The sequence below is a fragment of the Emys orbicularis genome, chromosome 13, assembly GCF_028017835.1.
Source record: "Emys orbicularis isolate rEmyOrb1 chromosome 13, rEmyOrb1.hap1, whole genome shotgun sequence".
Classification (NCBI taxonomy): Eukaryota; Metazoa; Chordata; order Testudines; family Emydidae; genus Emys; species Emys orbicularis.
Window position 1 is genome coordinate 8,470,228 of NC_088695.1, and position 10,632 is coordinate 8,480,859.

General features: G+C 52.0%; 1 pseudogene; it reads left to right on the plus strand.

The window, feature by feature from the left end:
- The first annotated feature begins 97 nt into the window (after nucleotides 1-97).
- LOC135887646 (zinc finger protein RFP-like) lies at nucleotides 98-8,562 on the plus strand (annotated as a pseudogene).
- The last annotated feature ends 2,070 nt before the right edge of the window (nucleotides 8,563-10,632 follow it).

Below are 10,632 nucleotides of genomic sequence, written 5' to 3' on the forward strand. Positions count from 1 at the left end.
CATTTTCAGGCAAGGAAACACCCCTTGCTGCTGCAGGCGGGGCATAGTGTGAATTCAGGAAATCGAAACTAACCCTGATCCACTGCCCAGAGGAGCCATGGCTGCAGAGAACCCTGTGGAAAGTCTCCAGGAGGAAGCTACATGTCCCGTCTGTCTGGAGTATTTCACAGAACCTGTCACTCTGGAGTGTGGGCACAATTTCTGCCGAGCCTGCATCAGCCAGTGCTGGCAGGGATCCGATACAGCCGCCTCCTGCCCTCAGTGCAGAGAAACTGTGCAACAGAGAAACCTCAGGCCCAACAGGCAGCTGGCAAATATAATAGAAATCGCCAAGCAGCTGAATTTACAAGCAGCAAAGGGTACAGGAGTGGGTGGGGTGTGTGGGAGACACCAGGAGGCTCTGAAACTGTTCTGTGAAGAGGATCAAACCCCCATCTGTGTGGTGTGCGACAGATCCCGGGCTCACCGCGCTCACACGGTGGTTCCCATACAGGAGGCTGCCCAGGAGTACAAGGTAGGGAATTGCTGTCAGATTTAATGGGTTAACTTTTGGGTTTTAATGAGAGGCTAATTTCATTGAGAGTTACCTGTCATGGGTGTGACTCATCATTCAGCTCTGTAAAGTCTTCAGTGTGCGGGAGATGCTGTAACAAAATTAATGATCTGGCAGTGTGGCAACAGAGGCAAAATATCAAGTCTTGAAAGTAGGATCTACCCCACCCCTTCCCCAAGGCCTCTCCCATTCCCCACCCCCGAAGCCCCACTCACTCCATACCCCCTCTCTCCATTTCTCGCTCTCCCACACCCTCACTCACTTTCACCAGTCTGGGGCAGGAGGTTGGGGTTCAGGTGGGGGTGCAGGCTCTTGGCTAAGGCCAAGGGGTTTGCGTGTGGGAGGGGGCTCTGCATGGAGCGTTGCTCAGGATGTTGGGGTGCAGGAGGGCGTGATGGGTGCAAGCTCTGGGAGGGGGTTTGGGTGCTCCGGGCTGGGGCAGAGTGTTGGGGTGCAGGAATGGGTATGGGGTGCTGGCCCTGGGAGGAGGGCAGGGGGTTAGGGTGCAGGAGGGGGCACAGGGTGCAGGAGGTGGTATGGGGTGTTGCGTGAAGGGGGGATATGGGGTGCTGGCTCCAGCTGGGCAGCACTGACTTACCTTGGGAGGCCCCCAGTCAGTGGTGCGGTGGGGCTAACGCAGGATCCCTGCCTGCCCCAGCCGTTCGCCACTCCCGGAAGGGGCCAACACGCCCCTGTGGCCCCGGGGGAGGCATGTGGCTCTGTGTGCTGCCCCCTCTGCAGGCAACGCTCCCGCAGCTCTCACTGGCCACAGTTCCCCATTCCCGGGCAATGGGAGCTGCGGGAGCGGTGACTGCAGGCAGTGCAAGTAGCGCCAGGTGGTTGGGGCACTCAGGCAACCCCGCTGTGCCACCAGAGATCGCGATCGACAGGGAAAGTCTCCAGGATCGACTGGTAGGTGACCACTGGTCTAGCTAGACAGAAGGTGGGAAGGGAAACTGAGGCACAAAGCAAGGCAGCGAGTTGCCCACAGTCACCCAGCATGTCAGTGACAGAGCTTAGTATAGAACCCAGTTCTCCCCAGACCAAAACCCAAATCACTTTGCCATGCTGCCATCTTCACATCACCCCACCCAGCGATGAAGTGTGTCTGTTAGGAGGGAGAGACGCCTTGATAAAGGTCCCAGACCCAACAGGGAGAGGAGGTTTCTCACTGGGATTCTAAACTCCCGTGTTGCTCCATGAGGGATTAAACTCAGATGCTGCCGGCCTGCACTACAGAAGATCACTCAGCTAAACACTGTGTGGGACCCTGAGCACCTTGAGTCCGCACACAAAAGAGCTCCAGACAGCTCAGGTCCATGCCAAGTAACACTGGGATTACACTGGGTTGTAGCAAAACTAACCACAGACTGGAGCTGACCGGTGCCAGTCTGACCTGTTCTGTTGTGTACGTGGGCAAGGACCAGCCAAAGTGGTTCCATTAGTCCCACCAGGCAGCCTTTTGAAATCTCCCAGAATGCACTGCTTCCAGGATCTTTACCAGGGAATGGAATCGTGGGACATCTGCCCAGGGGGCATTGCCACAGAAAGGGTTTAGGACAGCACTGGGGCAAACCCCAACCCGTTCTTTATACAAATCTGTATCATGTCTAATTAGGGAGGTCACCGAGGATTCCCCAGAACATAGGACATGGCCATGCCTGCCTGCATGGGCCCATCGTCAACAGTAGCAGCCATCCTGCGTGGGACCCCCCCACTGCTTTTTTCAGCGTGCCACCCACCTGCATCATTCTGCATGAAGGTGCCACCCCAGCCCTGCCCCCACCCTCATGGGTGTCCTCCTACATCCTCAGTCTCCTCCTCTCCCTTTTACACCAGACAAAGCCACGTCCAGTGCCGAGTCCCTACCGGACAGGGATAGTGGTCCACAAAACTGGACTGAGCAGCTTCCAACCAGACGAATGGCCTCCTGACGTCTCATGGGGTTTGCCCTGGTGCTTAAACCAACTCTGCCCAACCAGTGCAGTCCCCAGGACTTCAGGGCTGAACTCCCAGCCCATATTTAAACCCTGGTTGCTTCTGGGATTTGTATCACTTGGTTTGTTAAACCTTCTACAAAACAGGTTTATTGATTCACCCCCATGTGACTCTGGTATGCTGTTATGCTCTGTACCATTAATCAGTTCACAAATACCAGTAAAGCTTGGTTATAATTGAGATCTCTGTCTAATTACTAAAAAGACTGAACCTGAATTGAACAAGTCTGAATATGACACACTTCCAGTCTCCATTAGTAGGATTTTATCTCCTTGGTGGCCCTGATGTCACAAAGCGATTAGAACCACAGTCATCTTGGGTTTCGAGTGGAAAAACACCCACTTCCAAGTACCTCTCAACTATCCAGATGAAACCTCCCAAATCATTTCTGTTTCTTCAGGAAAGAATCCAGGCCCATTTGAAGACTCTGAGGGAAGAGAGAGAAAAGCTGCTGGGATTGAAAGCGACTGGAGAGGGGAAGAGCCGGGAGTATCTGGTAGGTGCCTGTTGTTATGAACCGGCGGTGGCAATGGGAAGTCTGTTTGGAGGCAGACTCCTCTGTGGCCTTGGTGAACATGGGCTTGTGTGTGTTTCTCCATGATCATGGTTTGCTGGGTAAGGTTCATGTGTAGACAAGCCCTAAGCTTCCATTTCAACTGATGAGTTAATGCCTAGCCCTTGTGGCTTTCACAGAAATCCCCCCAAGTGAACTGAATGTCCTCGTGAAGAGCTCTCCACTGTCTGGTCATTTTGTGTATTTTTTAAATGTTTCCTTCTTTTAACTCCCCTGGTATCTCTGTCAGTGTAGTGCTGAGTCCTGCCCCCTGCCTCTCTGGGTCTGAATTTCCAGAGACCATAAATAACAGAATATGCTGACCATGACAGGCATGGAAACATCCCTTTCAGAGGGATACAGGGGCCAAAGGGGAAGGTGCAAGAGAATCCCCTGCCTACTACGCACAGGGTAAAGTCAAATGTCAGAAATCTTAGGATTTTCAAAGAAATTCAGCCTCCTCCTCACTCAGCTCTCCATGAAAGGACCCCGGGTCCCATCCATATGTCCCTGACCAGCCCTTGCCCTATTGTCATACAGAAACAAACACAAACTGAGAGGCAGAAGATTGTGTCTGAATTTCAGCAACTGCGACAGTTCCTGGTGGAACAAGAGCGACTCCTGCTGGCACAGCTGGAGAAGCTGGACGAGGAGATTGTGAGGATTCAGAATGAAAATGTCAGTCAACTCTCGGAGCAGATTTCCCGTCTCAGTGAGCTGATCAGTGAGATGGAGGGGAAGTGTTAGAAATCAGCAAGTGAATTCCTGCAGGTGAGACTGAGTGAGAAACATAGGTGGGTGCTTCAGGGCAGCCAGCTCCTCCCTCAGTGCCACCTGCTGGTTTCCCTGCCGATCAACTCCTCCCCCTCCCTCCAGCACCACCTGCCTGCTGTGATCAGCTGTTCCACTGTGTGCAGGAGAGGCTGGGAGGGAGGGGGAGGAGCGGGGAGGGAGTGTGCTCACAAGAGGAGGCGGGGAAGAGACAGGGTGGGGGTGGAGTGGGAGCGGGAATAGTTGGGCTGGGGTATGGCATTGGGGGAAGGTTTGGAGTGGGGGTGGGGCATAGGGTTGAGCATCCCCAGGGACAATTGGAAACCAGCACCTGTCTTTAGAAACATGCCAGAAACACACAGGGAAGGGAGGGCTCCTGAATCATAAGCACTGGAGTCCAGCAGTCGGCGATCTCTATGTAACTCAGCGTGTGCATTGCTGACATGTGACTGAATATTATTCTTTGCAGAGTCACAGACACAGAGATATGAGCGATGGAAAAGCCCCATTAGCTCAGGGAATCCATGGCCCTGGGGCCAGGGCAGGGCCTTGCTTCACCAAATTTGCAAAATCTCTTCCCTGAATTCCTGTGTGTGTGTCAGAGGGGACTGAAATTCTTTTGTCTCTCTCTCCTCTAGGATATTAGAAGCACCTTGAGCAGGTACGTGGCTCTCTCTTACTCCCCCTCACACTTCACAACGCTGGGAAAGGGCTTGGTGGTGATGTTAGCACTGCATCTCCCCAGGGCTCTACAGCAAAATGTGTGGGGAAGGTAACATGTTGGATACAAATCTCCCTGATCAACTTCATCCTGAGGTTCTCACCCTTGTATAGAAGAATCTGGAATTCTCCATTTAGTGGGAAAGACTGATCTCAAGTATTTCCTAGAGATGTCACCTCCCCGAGGGACTGCCTGCCTCAGGATTGTGGGGCTGGAATATGGGCCTGTCACTCCTCGGGCCCTGGTCACTATTCATCTCAGGGCAGCAGTTGTCAAGAGTGTTTCTGACCTGAGGATTGTTTGGAGACGTGTGTGGAATGAGCTGGGGAGTGGGGAGTTGGTATCTCAGTCTAGTTCCTAGAGGGCAGATTTCTACATCACTTCACCCAGGAACTTCCTGTCCCTCAGAGCATGGAGGCCAAGGAGTGAATTGGCCGTGGAGACTCAATTTTCCTTTTATCCCAGAGCTGGTCTCTCCAGTCCAGAGTTGAAGAATATTAATGAGTCCTTTGAAGGAAAGGTTGCACGGCCATGGGCTGTGCTGCACCTGCTCTGAGGCTGGGAGAAGTTGAGGAATTCTAACTCCAGGCCCATTAGAACAGTGACTCTCTAACCAGAACTTATAATGAGTCACACAGTGAAATATAATCACGTGAAATTGTTTTTCTCCAGGTGTGAGAAGACGAAGTTCCAGCAGCCAGAGGAGATTTCTCCTGAACTGGAAGAGCGAGTCAGTGGTTTCTCCTGGAAAATGATTGCGCTATTGGAGACTCTGGGGAAATTCAAAGGTACCTAGAAGGGATCTAGGAATGGAAATTGGGATGAGTCTCTGAGACTGAGGGAGGAGAGTGGCTCTGGCCAATTGGTTCACAATTAGATGATGCTTCTATTTCATTGTTGGGTGAGAATGTCACGCACTTGGGGTCCAAGTCACTCAGGTTGATTAATTCAAACCTTTATTTCTACCAAAAAATATGCCTTGCCATGACAATTACTGTTAAAGAAAGAAATGACTCAGACTCATAGACTTTAAGGCCAAAAGGGACCATCATGATCATCCAGTCTGACCTCCTGCACATTGCAAGCCACAGAACCTCACCCACCCACTCCTGCAATTGACCCCTAACCTCTGGCTGAGTTACTGGAGTCCTCAAATCATGATTTAAAGACTTCAAGCTACAGAGAATCCACCACTGACACTAGTTTAAATCTGCAAGTGACCCATGCCCCATGTTGCAGAGGAAGGCAGAAAACCCCCCAGGCTCTCTGCCAATCTGCCTTAGGGGAAATTCCTTTCTGACCCCAAATATGGTGGTCAGTTGAATACCGAGCATTTTGGCAAGACCCAACAGTGAGACATGCGGCAAAGAATTCTGTATAACTCACAGCCCTCCCTGTGTACTGTCCCATCACCAGCCATGGGGCACATTTCTCAAAGGTAGACCCAGCCCATCACTGGGCTCAGGTCCTGTGTGCAGCTAATCTGGGCCAAATGGGCTGTAGGGAAGGGGAAAGCCCCACCCCCATGGTCAGGGATCCCTTCTGCACAGGAGCCTCTTGTGCCTCCTCCACAGCAGCTGCAGGCACAAGGTGTGTTCCTGAGAGGGTTGGGAATGGGGTGGGGGTGAGGGTGGGTGGAAGAGGGAGGGGGGTGGATGAGGGACAGAGGGACGTGGGCAGTGTAAAGCTGGGCCTCTGACACTCTGCACGCTGGGCAAGACACACGGAGGCCATTGTCATAGGGATGTAACTCTGGCTGGCTTCAGAACTTCCTCAGCCTGTGCCAAGGTCTGCACCGGCCCCTGCAGACACTGAACAGCAGAGTCACCCCTCACCTGCTGGTACAGGGGTGAATTTGTCCCATTGAATCAACCTTCCCCCACTGCAATTTCCACAATTATAAAATGATTTTACTATTATTTCTATGTCTGCCTATGGAGGACAAGGCCCTGTCGTGCCGCACTCTGTAGAGATGCTGAGTAAACAGACCCAACAGCTCACAATTAGAGCCAGGATTTAGCAAACTCTCAATATCCCATTAGAGTCAGAGGGACCGAAGTGGATAAAGTTACTTTTATGCCAAAGTCTTTGCAGGCTCTGGGTCTAGGTTACAACAAAAGGCAGTAAGTGAATGAGACAAACCAACTGAAGTTTGAAGGGTGGGAGGGGATGAGGAAGGGAAAAGTTAATCTCACTGACAGATTGTCTGTCCTGGGATGGTTGTGAGGCTGCAGGGATGTTGGTTCCATTGCTGGGAGATGCCTGAATGAGAGAGGAAAGAGACGGTTTCAGACCTTTTTATATTAAATATTTGAGTGTTTCTCGGTGTGTTTCTCTGTCATAATTAAAATACAGTTCTATGAGTTGAGAGTTATAAATATGAAAGCCTGAAATCTCATCTCCTTTCTCCTTCCCCCCTCCAGACACTCTGCCGTCTGCACTAGAGACAAAAAGAGGAGGATCCCTAGGAGCATTCAGACAGGGTTGGTTTGCACCTGGAGATTGTCTTTAAATTATCAGAAAATGTCTTCAAGAGATTGTAGCTAGTTACCAACCTAACTGACATCAACCACGACACACACAGCCCTAAAAACAACACGCTGCACAGTGAGGAGCTCTCACGCTGAAGTCACACAAACACTCCTGATACCAACCTTAGTGCTGAGTTCATGTCCACGCTGCTGAACAGAAAAACTCTCCCTGAGCAGCCTGTGAACAGAGCTCTGTGTCCTGATGGCTGACACATCCCTCTGCTTTACCCTGGTGCAGGGGGTCTCCCCATCACTCTTCTCCAACATTCTGCCTTTCCTCTGGGCAGGGCTGGGCTCTCCCACTGGAGCTGCTCCCTGCTTCCTGGATTGGGGAGACGGTCTCCCTGTGAGACTGTCAGCTCCTCTCTTCTCTCTAGACTGCGGATGGGGCTACCCCACCCAATGCCTCCTCCTACTCTGCTCTTAAGCAGCTCTTCCCCAATGCTGCACCCTCCTCTCTGTTCCCTGGCCTGGGAGTGGAGGCTGCCCCACCCAATGCCATTCCCTACTCTCTGGTCTTAATTGGCTCTTCCTACTCTGGCGGGGGAGTGGAGGCTGCATTTAGAAGAGGGAGCTTCCCTCTGGGGTTCAAAGCTGGTACCTGCCTCCTCTGCTTCCTCCTCACTAAAACCTTCCTGGCTGTGTCTCTGATGCTGGGAATGGAGCAGCCCCAGCAGAGGGAACAGGGAGCTGATTCCTCAGCAACCAAATGAAAAACTAATGAAGTGGGTCCCATTACACAGAGTGAGGAACTGCAGTGACATCTCTGCTCAGTCTCAGGTGCCCAGGACAGAGGCAGCACCCTGGGATCCAGGCCTGTCCCAGCCAGGACCGGGCTTCTGGGGTGTGCGAGAAATTGTCCCAGCTTCCCCCAGGTCGGAGCTGTGCCCCTCACACTCTGATTCTCTCTCTCCCCAGTGAAAGTGACTCTGGATCCAGACACGGCTTATCCCGACCTCGTCCTGTCTGAGGATCGGAAAAGTGTGACATGCGGAGACACACGGCAGAATCTGCCCAAAAATCCTGAGAGATTTGACTGTTGGGCCTGTGTGCTGGGCTGTGAGGGATTCACCTCGGGGAGACATTGCTGGGAGGTGGAGGTGGAGGGTGGGCGATGCTGGGCTGTGGGGGTGGCCAGAGAGTCTGTGGGGAGGAAGGGAGGGATTAGCCCTAGCCCTGAGTGGGGAATCTGGGCTGTGGAGCAATGGCTGGGTCAGTTGCAGGCTCTCACCTCCCCTGTGACCCCCCTGCCCCTGAGCCGGGTCCCCAGCAGGATCTGGGTTTGTCTGGACTGGACCCCGGGCAGGTGACATTTATCGATGCTGGTGATGAGGCCCCAATCTTCACTTTCCCACCAGGCTCCGTCCCTGGGGAGAGAATCCGGCCCTGGCTCCGGGTGTGGGACAGAGACACCCGGCTCCGACTGTGTCCCTGAGATGGGGTGGAATATCCCACTGGAGGCCCTGAAATCATACTTTCTAGCCTCACACGCCCCAGTCTCTATAACCTTGGAGGACTCCTGTCTACCCAGTCCCTGGCTCCTCATCTCTATGACCTGTGGAAGCCCCTCCCCTTCCCTGCAGCACCAGGGATGGAAGCAGGAGGGGGCATGAACCCCTGGGGTTGCAGGAGGGGTAGAGGGGCCCTGAGGGGCAGATGTGGGGGCTCAGTAAGGAGTAGCACTAACAGCCAGGCTGGGGACAGGCAGAGATGGGGGTGGCAGAGACACAGAATTAATCAATTAGGTAGCACTTGGGCAGCCCTTTTCGCGTGGCTGCGAGGGAGGAGGGGGAGGGGGTGGAGTTAGGGTGGGGACTTTGGGGAATGGGCGGAGTTGGGGCAGGGCCTGTGGAGTGTCCTCTTTTTTTATTTTTTAAATATGGTAACCCTATTCTATAGGCAGGCCAGGTTTCAATGGCTTCTATCTTTTAAGGGCTATGGGGAAATTATCCTACTGTTCAGTCTTTAAATACATGAGGTGGTGTACCTCATTTTCTCCTCTACAGCAGACCAAGTTTACAGTGTCTTTCCTGCTGTGTTAAGCTTTAAGTTTGTTCACAGGTAATAGCTGAGAAGCATCATTACCATAAAGGATTTTTTTCAAAAATCATACACACTATACATTGTTATGGGGTACTTATTAACATTAAATTTATTTCAATTAAAGGTATCTTGTTATACCGTGCCTTTTATTTAGACAATTTGTTTGCTGACCAGGTATGTTTTTTATCTGCAACTTCTTTGTGCTGGTAGTTCTCTTCTTCCTTTATCAGTTAGGTAATTTGCATCAACACAGGCTTGGCTTTTGGATTCAAAGCCATCAGCAGCTCAGGCCTGGTCTACACTATGACTTTAATTTGGATTTAGCAGCGTTAAATCGAATTAACCCTGCACCCGTCCACACAACAGAGCCATTTATTTTGAAATAAAGGGCTCTTAAAATCAATTTCTGTACTCCACCCCGATGAGCGGAGTAGCGCCAAAATCGATTTTGTCATTTCGAATTAGGGTTAGTGTGGCCGCAATTCGATGGTATTGGCCTCTGGGAGCTGTCCCAGAGTGCACCATTGTGACCGCTCTGGACAGCAATCTGAACTCGCATGCACTGGCCAGGTAGACAGGAAAAGCCCCAGGAAAATTTGAATTTCATTTCCTGTTTGCCCAGCGTGGAGAGCACAGGTGACCACAGATAGCTCAGCTCATCAGCACAGGTAACCATGCAGGCTGATAATCGAAAAAGAGCACCAGCATGGACCGCACGGGAGGTACTGGATCTGATCACTATATGGGGAGAGGATTCAGTGCTAGCAGAACTTCGTTCAAAAAGACGAAATGCCAAAACTTTTGAAAAAATCTCCAAGGGCATGATGGAGAGAGGCCACAATAGGGACTCAGATCAGTGCCGCGTGAAAGTCAAGGAGCTCAGACAAGCCTATCAAAAAGCAAAGGAGGCAAACGGTCGCTCCGGGTCAGAGCCACGGACATGCCGCTTCTACGCCGAGCTGCATGCAATTCTAGGGGGGGGCCGCCACCACTACCCCACCTGTGACCGTGGATTCCGGGTCGGGGATAGTCTCATCAGCTACACCTGAGGATTCTGCGGATGGGGAAGAGGAGGAGGAGGAGGAGGACGAGCTTGCAGAGAGCACCCAGCACTCCGTTCTCCCCAACAGCCAGGATCTTTTTCTCAGCCTGACTGAAGTACCCTCCCAAGCCAGTAGCCAAGACCATGACCCCATGGAAGGGACCTCAGGTGAGTTTACCTTTTAAAATATAAAACATGGTTTAAAAGCAAGCGTTTTTTAATGATTAATTTGCCCTGAGGACTTGGGATGCATTCGCGGCCAGTACAGCTACTGGAAAAGTCTGTTAACATGTCTGGGGATGGAGCGGAAATCCTCCAGGGACATCTCCATGAAGCTCTCCTGGAGGTACTCCAAAAGCCTTGCCACAAGGTTTCTGGGCAGTGCAGCCTTATTCCGTCCTCCATGGTAGAACACTTGAC